General features: G+C 38.7%; 1 pseudogene across 1 annotated transcript; it reads right to left on the bottom strand.

Moving 5' to 3' along the window:
• Positions 1 to 898: 898 nt before the first annotated feature.
• On the bottom strand, positions 899 to 1,848 carry LOC104004617 (uncharacterized; annotated as a pseudogene). Its single transcript, XR_008539749.1, has 3 exons — positions 1,813 to 1,848; positions 1,543 to 1,689; positions 899 to 1,499 (listed from the first exon to the last, which is right to left on the bottom strand). The product of XR_008539749.1 is annotated as an uncharacterized LOC104004617 (transcript).
• Between the last annotated feature and the right edge of the window lie 9,123 nt (positions 1,849 to 10,971).

Genomic DNA, 10,971 nt, shown 5'->3' with positions numbered 1-10,971 from the left:
GGGGTGGTCCCGGCCCGGCCCGGCCCTGCCCTCCCCACCAAGTGCCCAGGGCCGCCCTGCCCACCTGTGCCCTGCCCTGTAGATGCTGCCACCTCCCTTTCCTGGGGGAGCATTTTGTCTTGTGTGAGGACGGGGTCATTCCCATGGTCACCACCTGTGACCCTCCCCTGCCTGCAGAGGGAACAGAGCTGGGCCTGGGCTTATCCATGTCGGGTGCCCCTGGGGGACCTGGGGGCTCGTGGCCTCCCCTGCACACAGGGCTCCTCCTGGCGGGGCCTCCGAACCCCCTCATTTAGGTGTCGCTGCACGTGGCTCCCAGGTGTGGACGTCCCCACTCTGGCGAGGGCTCCTTCCTTCTGGGGTCGTTTGTGGAATGTGGCCTGGGTCCGTGGCTCTGGGAGGGAACAGCCCAAGGGTGGGGCCCCCCTGGCTGGGGAGGAGGCCCCGCAGAGAGGCCCAGCCTGCATGCCGATGCATCTGGCGTGGCCGCGGTCCCCCTCCAGCGCCGACGTTTGTAAATCCTGAAAGGAGCCATGCTGTGGCTGAGGGAGCCAAGCCCGTGACTGAAAAATCCTCCAAACATTCATTCAAAAATACAAGTGTGATCGCCAGAAACGCTTTTGTACATTTACACAAAACATTCATATCGGCCGTGGCGGAGGCTCCTGTCTAGGACTGGCGAGGCGCCCGGGAGCCGCCGGTCCCCCTTGTGCCCACACAGACCCTTTCCAGAAAGATGCAGGCCCCGGAACTGAGGCCAGGTCAAGTCGGGAACGGCAAGTGCCGGAGGGTGTCAGTGTGGGAACCTGTCCTGTTCACGAGCGGCCCTACGTGTCCCCCGGGCACAGAGCTCTAGGCAGGTCCAGCCACAAACCCACAGCAGCAATCAACACGCTTCTGTGAATAAATAAAAATTTATCATTCCATGCAAACGCACTCATTTTCCACAAAAGACAACAGTTTTTACACAAGCGGCGGTGTCCCAGTGGTGGCCGTGGCACGTGTGGAGCGGCCCTGTGGCGACGTTCTCATGGGTGGCGTCACAGTGGCTCCAGGTCCTCATCCCCGCATGCATACTCGTACAGGTCCACGGCGCCCAGGGGTGAGGGCACCTCGAAGAAGGGCCTCTGGGCCAGCGGGGACCGCAGCGCACTCAGCTTCTGCTCCACAGGTCTGAGCTCGGCCTCGAACCTGCAACGAGGGGATGGTGAAGACGTGGACAGCGGCGTGGAGCAGGCCCTGGGCCCTGTTTTCCGAGAAACGCAGGCTGCTCCGCAGCCAACCTCCAGCACGAGAAAGTCCCCTGAGCCGACCTTGAGCTCCAGCCGCTGACCCAGCAACAGGCTCCTGGCTGAGAAAGCCGGCTCCACCAACGCTCCCGGGGGAGGGGCCAGCGGTGCGGGTGAAAACCCACCCAGGACGGGACGGAGCCCCAGGCATGAGGTGCACAGAGAGGAACCGGGCGGGCTCGTCTTTTCCCCAAAGCGACACGATGGTGACTCTCAGAGGGCAGCCTCTGAGCTGCAAGGGGTCTGTGTTTACACAACTGGGTCATGGTGTCCACACAGGATTGGAGAACAAACGGGACCACGGTTTGGACAAATTCTCCCAAAGCACAGAAGCTCCTAGTGGAGGCCACCACTTCCATTCTGACCAGAACACACAGCAGTGCGAGGACTGGACGCGCACCTTCCGTTAAGGTCTCGGCAGTGACATCGGGCGCTACTCCGGGGAAACCAGCGCGGCCACCGACAACACAGAGTCTCATAGAGATCCTGCAGGGACACCTCTGCTTTCCAAGATGCCCCCCACAGCCTGGCACTGAGCTCCCACTGCCGGAGCAGGCATGGACACGGTGAAGGCAGTCAACCCCAGTGTGGTGCTGGCCACTGGTCAGGTGTGGAGCAGAGGTGACAGACGGTGGTGGGGACAGGTGCACACCCATCCAGGCTATGTCTGGGGGACACAGCTGCCTCAGGGTGTCTGGCAGGAGAAGGCAGACTGGGAAGTTCTGGGGGAGTGGGGACCCAGAGGTGGGCTGCCAGGTCAGAGCCACTGTGCAAATAACTGACCACAAGGAGGACAGACACACAGGACAGACGGCCCAGGGTAAGAAATTTCCTCAGGAAAGGCTCTGGTAAAGGAATCACAGTTAGATGAACCAAAGCTTCAAATTCTACATTTTCATATATATATATATATATACACACACATATATATGTATGTATATATATATGTATATATATATGTATATATATACACAACTTTAGCAATAAAAAACAAGTAGACTTTAATACTCGTATACTTTATAATTCATTTTGGAACTGCCTCATTCTCCCTTTAGCTGGTCACTGTGCACCTCGTGTTCTCAGTCTCTCCACCAAAAAAAAAATTTCCTCAGGAAAGGCTCTGAGAGAGGAATCGTAGTTAGATGAACTAAAGCTTCAAATTCTACATATATATATATGTATATATACATATATATATACATATATATATATTTAGCAGTAAAAACAAGTAGACTTTAATACTCTTATACTTTATAATTCATTTAGGAAAAGAAGGAACACCTTTGCAGCTACTCCTGCTAAGTTACCAAGAGTTTTTTCAATACTAATCTTCACAATTCATATTCAAATACTAAGAATCCCTAATCCCTTTAAAAATACATTTGGATTTCCAATAATTTGATATAGGCTCTCAAAAAGTCATTACATTTTGAGGGTAAAATCGAAACAACCTAAACATTAATGCCAAGTAATGAATATAATAGTTCACACATATTAAACAGTTAATTCATATGTGTAATACATTGTTATATATATATTTATACACAAAAACAAACATGTATGTGTATAAAATCTCAACAAATCCGATAAGAATTATTAGAACTAGTAATTAGACACTGTTGTTCTATTTCTGTAACCCATGATCTTAAACCATTATAGAATAAACCTTAAAAGCAATCATTATTTTCAAAGACAATTTTGAAACTTGCCTTGTGCGAGTTAGTAAATAACTGTGCTCCTTGGTTTCCTCATCTGTTACATGGGTAGAACCTACACTGTTACATAAAGATTAGAGCAGTTAATAGATAGAATATTTTAGTATTTATAGATCTAGAATATAAAAAGGAATTAATAAGTTTTAAGGAGAAAAAATAAGGGAAAAATAGTCTCATTTTCAAGCCTACTAAACATAAAATGTTTCTTACATTTAATTTATACATGCAGGGTAGGTCACTATACTAAAAATAAAGCACATTTAATTTGAAATTTTAGAAAGGGTAGATTGTTCTTATTTAGAGAATTGCAATACATTTTAATTTGTGAGCAGGAGGTCATGGTGTTATTTAGAAACAGTGACAAGAAACTTTTTTTGGCTATTATAAATGGAAATGGAAAAAAAGAAAGAAAAGCCAAGAGTAGTCATTTGACTCCAACAAGTAGTTTTTAAAAACGATTTCATTTGATTATCAGCTTCAATTTCAAAGGTTATATATCTGATAAACAAAACACAAAGGAAAAGCTTGATAATTGACAAAAAACTCTATAGTATTTCCTTTTTTTCATCTTTTTCCAGGTCAGATTCTTGCAAGCACTGGGAAATTAGTGTTTATTTAAGATTTAATGACAATGTTAATGCCACTGTCAATCTGTATTCTTTATCTAGAAAGGCAAATCTGATTTACATTAACCTGAACACCTTAATAACTAATTAAAATCTCAGCCTTCTGGCTAAGTTCTTAGACATTTATTCTGTTTAACTCAGCAACAAAATATTATTAGTCACTTTCTTTTGAGAAAGATGAGTCTAATTTATTGGTACTATTAGGGCATTTTATAATCTGCAACCTAATTAGCCTTAACAAAGTATTTTGTACTCAGCATGACTCAAATATTTTACTGAACTTACTGAAAAATAATGCTGCCATTGCATTTCCACTCTAATATACTGCAGTGATTTTGTGTTTGCACATATTTGTCCATGTCATATGTTTGCTTGAGAGAATGTAAAACAAAGAATGCATATAGATTATTAAAGAAATCCTCCCAAATTTGTTCACATATATTAGATCCTAAAACTAAATAGGTGTTTTTTTTCTGAATTGAAATAGATTAACAGAACATATTAACTGAAATAACTGTCATATTATTTATAATTCTTACCAGACACATGCAATTGAGCCTATGACCGAGGATGAAGACTCTATAAAGGACATCGCTCAAGTATACAATATGATTTTCTTTAATTTTGATCTGAAAGACTTGTTAATAGACAGACTGAAGTTCTGTCAAACAAATTGATTACATTTCTACTGGATTTCGGAAATATGTAGCATCTGTGATAAATTAAAGTACTTAATCATCACTTATTGTCTTTAGTATACAATTTATTATATCTCTATTTTTATACCCCTCAAAGTATTTGCAAAATTAATAGAACTTTCTTAAGAATACAGTGACTGTCCTCAAAATCCACTTAAAATTGGTAGCCTCGAATTTATATTTCATCTACTCTTCCAAAATAATTATTGTATTGTTGGTTTTAAATCTAACATCTCACTATTTTCTATTTTATCATATGCTTTTCTGATGCATATTTTTTTCTGCTTTATGTTGATTTTTATGATTTTTTTTTCTTTATTAGGTTTTAGGTGTAACTCTTTTTATTTTCGTAGTTACTTCATAGTTCATAATATGCAGCTTTAACTTATCACAGTCTACCTTCAAATGATATTACATCACTCAGACTGATTTGTGAGTACAGAGAGACTGGGCAGGGACATATATGATGAATCAGAAGCACCTGACTCTTTTAAAAGGCTCACTAATCTTAGTAAAATAAACCCATACAGAAAATTCTTTTATTTTAAGGTGAGTAAACATGCACACACATGGCCCTTCAAGGTCATTCTGTCAGTCAGCCTTAATCCAACCCATGAGATACCAATTTGCCAGTTTATGATCATTGCCATAGAACAGTTTTTTTATTTTAAATTCTAAGTTTAAACTGAAGATTCAATGGAGGTGGAACTAGCTTTCTTTTTGAGCAAGAAAATAACTCAATTAAATGTACTATGTCTCAAAATATGCAGTATACACACCATCATGAAAACAAGACAAGAGTAAATAAATTATGACATCTAGAAAATTAGGTAAGACACTGTTCAATAATGAGGCAAAATAGGATGTGAATGTCACCTATGCTATCAAATAGAGAGAAATGTGGGGTTTCATCGAATAAATCTGAGGTTGAATGTATAGAACATTATATCAAATATGTCTTGATTTGTATCTAAACTTATATCCTATAAAATCATGCAGAATATGAGGAGTCATTATCTAATTTTAAGTAGGAAAAATATGAATCAGTACTAATAATAAAAACTAATAATTTACTCAATGCCAGGCAATGTTTCTAGTGTTTTACATTTTCAGAAAACAATTATGAGATAACTGTGAAGAAAACAATTCTTCACTTTTCAAGAAAGAAAACCAAAGTAATGAGAAACTAAGTGGCCCACCCAAGGTCGTGTAGTTAAGAAATGACTAAGTTGTAGACCTTATAGACCTTAACATGTTTTATTTGTTTGCTTGTTTTGAGATGGCATCTCGCTCTGTCGCCCAGGCTGGAGTGCAGTGGCACGATCTCGGCTCACTGCAAGCTCTGCCTCCTGGGTTCATGCCATTCTCCTGCCTCAGTCTCCCAAGTAGCTGGGACTACAGGCGTCCACCACCACTCTCGGCTAATTTTTTTGTGTTTTTAGTAGAGACAGGGTTTCATCATATTAGCCAGGATGGTCTCGATCTCCTGACCTCGTGATCCATCTGCCTCGGCCTCCCAAAGTGCTGGGATTACAGGCATGAGCCACCACACCCAGGAGACCTTAACATGTTTTTAAGTAAAATGTATTATTTTTCATGTGTAATGTTTGCTCTGTCTCTCATATATACATAAAAATATAAATATAATCATGAAGAGAATTATAATAGCCAACTTTATATTTCAGAGATATTGGCTTGGCATTGCTTTCAGCAGGTATTTCGACATTAGCCTCTGGAGTGGAGTTGGGGACAGGTTGATTTCAATGTTTCAAAAATATATGAGAACTGTGAACCTATGTTAGTGGATTGCCTATTCGTGACTTCTAGTTGAACATTATCAAAATTGACAACTAAAAAAAAAATGAAATGAGAGAAAATGTTTATAGCACTTAAGAGGATAAATTAGTTTCTTTATGTCTAGATTTTATATTAAATAAAGAGCTTTCAGGAAAAGTAAATGACAGTTAATGATTTTGATTATAATCAGTCAGATTTTTTCCATATTTGAGCAAAAATTGTAATTGACTTATCCACTGCTTTCAGTGTAGATTAGCTGAATCATCTAACTTATGTCATCTCTTATAAAAATATTGATTGAGATGAAAAATGAATACATGATTTATTTATCTTAAAACAGTTCTATGTTGATAATATAAAAAATACTGACAGTTTCATCTAAAATATGTTTGGATAAGCTACATTATATATGATTCATATCTTATGTATAATTTTTATATGATATTTGATTTGGTTCATACACAAAGGAACAAATGTTTCTATGTAAGAAAGTTATTTTGCTTATTACAGAATTTAAAACTAAAATGATTCTTCCACGATGGCCATTTAACAATTTAAATTTAGGAAACATCTGGCATGTTCAATTGAGTATTTACTTTGCATAATTGTGTTCCATATCTTAATGCATTCCCTTTAGCAGTTTCTTTCAGCAAGCAACACATGTAAACTTGTTTCTCGCTAAATATTTTTTATTTTAGCAAAGTTCTAGACCTAGAGATTTAAAGAAAAATTGCAAAGATGTTACAAAGATGAACTCTTGACCCGAATCTTTTATTTTTAAGCATGCAAAACGGTGTGGTTTTTAAAACCCTGAAGACATAAATGTACAACTGAGAACCCAAAGAAAATTGGACTGTTTTGTTTTGTGATTTGATGTCTGAAAAATAAAATCCTTTAGTTTCCTTTCATTTTTCCTGAGAGAATATAAACTGTGTTGTGATGTCAAACTCATTCTGAGTTTAGATGCCCCATGGGCAAATCGTTTCGTCTAATTAAAACAAAATGAAGACAAATCTCTTACACATAAATCTTTGATGCTGGGAAATGTAGCTTCATGTTTTTAAAGCCTTCACAGAAGACAAAGTACCTCTCAATCTTGTAACTCTACTTTTTATAGCTACCTAAAATAGTTATTAAGGCATATTTGATATACTGTAATCAATTTATATTTGTGTTTTGTTTAATAATTGGGATCCTTTGGACCGTTTGCTGCAAATATCCTATATTTAAAAAAAAATCTTTGTCTAAATATATCATGCAGAAAAATATTTATACCTAAAAATATAAACTCCATTAATAAAAATTGTTCAGCAAAACTCTATTAATTCAATACACTGTATGGTTAATTTTTGTAGCCAATTTTTCCTTTTCTTCTCTCTAATGATGTGATGTTCTTCAATGTCTTCTGAAAACTTGAGCATAGGAAGTTGGAAGTGTATAAAGCAAAACAAATAGTAAGGAGAGAATTTAGAATGCTAATTTTTGAAGGGGAAATATAAATTTTACAACTCTTAGTTTGCATTTTAAATTTATATTATCTGTATTTAAGTATTTAAGTTGATTTTCACCAGTGTGTTAGTGTGTTTGTGTTGCTGTAAAACAAATAACTAAGACTGGGTCATTTATAAAGAAAATAGATTTATTTGGCCCTTGGTTCTGCAGATTGTACACAATGCATAGTGTCAGCATCTGCTTGTGGTGAGGGCCTCAGGAAGATTACAATCATGGCAGAATTTGAAGGGGAGCCAGCATGTCATAGGGCAAGAGAGGGAGCAAGAGAGAGAGAGAGGGAAGGTGCCACACTCTTAAACAACTAGATCTCCTGTAAACTCTTTACCACTCATTACCCAGGGGAGGGAACCAAACCATTCATGAGGGATTTGCCCCCATGACCTAATACCTCCCACTAGGCCCCATATCCAACAATACAGGTCACATTTTAATATGAGATTTGGAGGGGATAAAACATCCAAACCATATCAACTGTTCACTGCTAACTACTAAATCAAAAAATTAATTTTTTACAGGCAATGTATTTTTTTTTCTTCATTCAAAAGAAAAATACTTGACTGGACCTTATGAGGAGAAAATGTTAATCTCTTGCAGTTTTTAATTAAATAAAATAATTTGAGGCTATTTTTGCAAATTAAGGCCATTGAGAAGGACTCTAGACTATAAAAAGATTCCAGACATTTTCTATAAACATATTTCATTTTATATATATATATATATAGTTGTTATCATAGTAGATTTACACCATTGCCATCTGGAAGTAATTCCCTTATTCAACACAGAAGGATTTCTCATCCTTCTCCTAAATATTTTCTTCTAGCTCAGAGTGCCTGTGGCCAAAAACAAGAGATTTTAAAACAACAACAAAAACAAAAAATTCTGCTATCCCCATACGGGTTATCTTTCTTTTGTAGTCTTCTTTTTACTTGAGTTAAAATATTTCCTTTGAATTCAGACTGACAAAGATATTGAAGGACATCGAATGTCGTTTAGAGCACTGATCCTGCGCCTGTTTTCACTAGATCGATAGTGGAGGTGACTGGAGATATTGGAAGAAAGAAATAAACTAGGGTAGCTCATATCACCCATTCCATGTTTTTTGTCTTTAGGATGTCCCAGCCTGCAGTGAAAATGAATTCTGTTCTGCCTCTGCTATGCGGTAAATTTAGCAATAAAGTTTCTGCTCTGTGCCCTGTACTGGAGTGTAGTGTAGGAAAATCCCTGTTGCTAAGCACCATGCCAACAACACCATGAGCTACAGAGCTCACATGTTTATTTCATTATGCTTTACTTCTGTTTTTTTTTTTTTTTTTTTTTTTTGTTGTTGTTGTTGTTTTGAGATGGAGTCTGGCTCTGTAGCCCAGGCTGGAGTGCCATGGCGCGATCTCAGCTCACTGCAAGCTCCGCCTACCTGGTTCACGCCATTCTCCTGCTTCAGCCTCTGAAGTAGCTGGGACTACAGGCGCCCACCACCACGCCCAGCTAATTTTGTATATTTTTATTAGAGATGGGGTTTCACCGTGTTAGCCAGAATGGTCTCGATCTCCTGAGCTCGTGATCCACCTGCCTCGGCCTCCCAAAGTTCATTATGCTTTATTTCTATGTCTATCTTGAATTGTTTCATATTCGGAGAAAACAGGAAGGTAAGTTGTTAACATTCTTCATTGCAACAAATTTTTAGAACTAATTCTATATTGAGGAATGTCTTACATTTTAACCAAAACCTTTTGATAAATTACAAAGTTGGTGAATATATCTAGATATAATCTTAAACTATATCTATAGCTATTATATAGATGTATATGATTTATCAAGAGCTATTATCTGGAATATATACTTGATTCCTTTTACAATTTTCATAATGTAACCAGAAAATGACCCTTGAGATCCTTGAGAGTGATTATATAAACATACCCTTGATTTGCTATCTCCAGCCTAATTATCACAGTTAAGAATTTGGTATCAAAAATGGAGCAAAGATAATAAGACTTGTAAAGCAGCAGACCTTACAAAATGTTAAAAACAATTTTATTTACATAGTGCATCCACACAGACCTAATTATATGTATTAAACCTAATGTTTAACATTATTAGCAAGTCAGAGAATTTAGAAAAATCAGACATAATTTTAGATAAAATAAATATTAATACTAGTCATTAATATAATCCCTGTTTGATAAAATGACTATATGAAAATAACTTCCCTCAAATTATTTTCAGCTCACATATTTTTAATGAAGGGAGATGGTGGCTGGAGGCAGTGGCTCACGCCTGTAATGACAACACCTTGGGAGGCCAAGGCCGCGGATCACTTGAGATCAGGAGTTCAAGACCAACCTGGCCAACCTGGTGAAACTTTATCTGTACTAAAAATACAAAAGTTAGCTGGTTGTGGTGGTGGGCGTAATCCTAGCTACTCGGGAGGCTAAGGCAGGAGAATCACTTGAACACAGGAGGTGGAGGTTGTAGTGAACCAAGATCGTGCTACTGCACTCCAACCTTTGTGAGAGATCAAAACTCTGTCTCAATGAATAAATAAATAAGGAGATGGTATGGAATCATTATTAATTTTGGGCCCCTCATGTTAGCTAATATGTTTAAACCTAGGTCAAGATAGAAACTGACCCAGATTATTACCATGTTTCAGTGCATAATATTTTAAAATAATTCAACACTGACACATAATACTATGCTATTCCACTTAGATATAAAAAAATGGTAAGAGAAGTCTCATGTTCTTGTCCCGGCATGGTCACTTACACCTGTAATCCTAGCACTTTGGGAAGCCAAGTGGGGAGGATCCCTTGAGGCCAGGAGTTTGAAACCAGACTAGGCAACACAGTGAGACCTATCTCTACAGAAAATTTAAAAACTAGCTGGGCATGGTGGCAAGCACCTGTAGTCCCAGCTACTGGGGAGTCTGAGGTGGGAGAATTGCTTTTCCCAGGAGTTCCAGGCTACAGTGAGCCATGATCACATCACTGCACCCCAGCCTGCGTAATACAGTGAGACCCTGTCTCTTAAACAAACAAAAAATAATCCCAGAACTCTAATGTTCTTATATGATATAGGACTTTTAAAAATTAGCCAGGCATGGTGGCGCATGCCTGTAGTCCCGGCTACTTGGAAGGCTGAGGCACGAGAATCACTTGAGCCTGGGAGGCGGAGGTTGCAGTGAGCCGAGATCACGCCACTATACTCCAGCCTGGATGACAGAGTGAAACTGTCTCAAAATAGATAAATAAATGAATGAAAGTACACCGAAAGTTTTAACTTAACAAATTTTATTTACGCCTCACATTGATGGAGTGATAAAAACAAATAAGTAATTCTA

This window comes from Pan troglodytes, chromosome 18 (assembly GCF_028858775.2).
Source record: "Pan troglodytes isolate AG18354 chromosome 18, NHGRI_mPanTro3-v2.0_pri, whole genome shotgun sequence".
Lineage (NCBI taxonomy): Eukaryota > Metazoa > Chordata > Mammalia > Primates > Hominidae > Pan > Pan troglodytes.
Note: the sequence above shows the minus strand (reverse complement) of the source record. Positions and strands in the feature narration are given on the sequence as shown.